This window comes from Haemaphysalis longicornis, unplaced genomic scaffold (assembly GCF_048455015.1).
Source record: "Haemaphysalis longicornis isolate Haplotype H1 unplaced genomic scaffold, Haemaphysalis longicornis Haplotype H1 scaffold_152, whole genome shotgun sequence".
NCBI lineage: Eukaryota > Metazoa > Arthropoda > Arachnida > Ixodida > Ixodidae > Haemaphysalis > Haemaphysalis longicornis.
Genome location: NW_027526259.1, coordinates 106,341 through 108,283, shown reverse-complemented (window position 1 = coordinate 108,283; position 1,943 = coordinate 106,341).

Here is a 1,943-nt window from a genome sequence, read left to right as displayed (position 1 = left end):
GAAGGGAGGGCACTATACATGATACGACAAACTCTTTTCTAAAAAGCCCAGCAATATACAACTTCATCCATCAAAAAAAAATACAGAGTATGGAGCTATTCAAAAACATTTTTCATACAAATTACACGAATAAATGAATGGTGCAGGGAACGTCACGACACACGAAATGCAAAGTACAAGAACAACAAATACAGAACGGAAGCCGCCGGTGACACATCCATTCCTGAAAATACCAATTACCGGTGGCGTGGGAAATGTCAGGGCAGTTTACAAGTTCACAGAAATCACAGAAGAGCGCACGTGCCAGCAACGCAACCAATTGTTTAGCTAGGTAGGAAGTAACTAGGTGTGTCCTGCGTGGAAGCAACTATTAAATCGGTCGCCAGTAAGGGTCAACAAGTTTGCGTGCATATGATAAAAGCATGTCACAGCATGATGGAGGCATGCAAAGAAGGGAGTAATGAATGAGAAATTTTAGAGTGAACTAAACTGTCCAAGAAGCGGCGGGGTGGGGGAACCGCGCTCATAGAAAATGGTGAGTGACCGCGCGGACGGCGCGTTCGCGATAACAAATTTAACACCCCAAAGGGGGCTGCCAACCGTGGGAGCGGAGGCGTACTGGGAATGCCGCTACTATTCCACGAAAACAAAACGGAGATAGACAAGGGTGGGGAGGGGGGGAACGTATGGTGGCTGACAGTGTTCGGTAGGCCGAATGAAACAAAAAACCGAAAGAAAGGAAAAAGGTGAAAATGGCTTAGGTACCCACCAAAGACGATAATTTCCCCAAACTCTCATTAATGCCGAGGATGCGGATTTGAACTTGTAAATGAGGTACGATTCACGGATTAGTCGATCAATGTGAGAGCGAAACCCAGATTCTAATATCGTGGCTCTGAGGTGGTCAAAAGAGTGGCCAGAAAGGTTAACGTCTTTTGACAACGGAAGAGATGGCAGAGTTTTGGAATGTGACTTGTGATTATTAAACCTAGTTCTGAACGACTTTTGTGTTTGCCCGATGTATTGTAGGTGGCACACCGTACACTCGAGCAAATATACCACATTGGAACTATCACTGACCGCAGTATTCGTTGTGGACATGTGCGTGCATATTTGACATCGAGGCTTCCCGCAAGGACGGCATCCACCGGTCGTTTGAGTCCTTATTTTGGATGAGGTCAGGGCATCCCTAATGTTTTTGTTTCTCCTGTACACAACCCGTGGGTGCTCCGGAAAAATATGTTTTAGGCGCTCACTTTGGGTAAGAATGTTATAGTGCTTTTTTAGTATAGACGAGACTTTGAGAACAGATGCGGAATGTGTTAAGACCACGTTCTTTTGCGGGGTGTCGTGGGAGGTTTTGGTGCCTCTGAGAAGGTCTGAGCGATTCAGGTTTCGTGCTCTGTCTATAGCGTTGTCAATTATTTCAACGGGATATTTCTGTTTCAAAAGTGCACTGCGCAGCTTCTTACAATTATCATTGAAGTCCTGTTCCTTTGAGCACATTCGACGAAAACGATGAGCTTGGCTATAGGGAATTCCGGTTTTGCAATGTTTGACGTGACGCCTTTGAAAATGTAGGTACTGTTGCTTGTAGGTCGGTTTTCGGTACAGTTTAGTGATCAGGTTGCCCTCTGAGACGGTGACGTTTACGTCAAGAAACTAACAGTAGACGGGGAGTATTGTTAGGAAAAATAAATGGAGGTATGCGCAGAGTTGAACGCGTCTATTAAGGTTAGCAGGTTCGTCTGCCCGCGGGTCCAAATCAGGAGTACATCATCAATGAAACGCTTATAATAGAGTGGCTTTGAGCTCTGGCTATTCAGAAATTCTCCCTCTAGGACGCCCATAAATATATTGGCATAGTTTGGCCCTACGCGTGTTGCCATAGATGTGCCACTTATTTGGACGTAGTGTTTTCCATCGAACTCAAAATTGTTAAG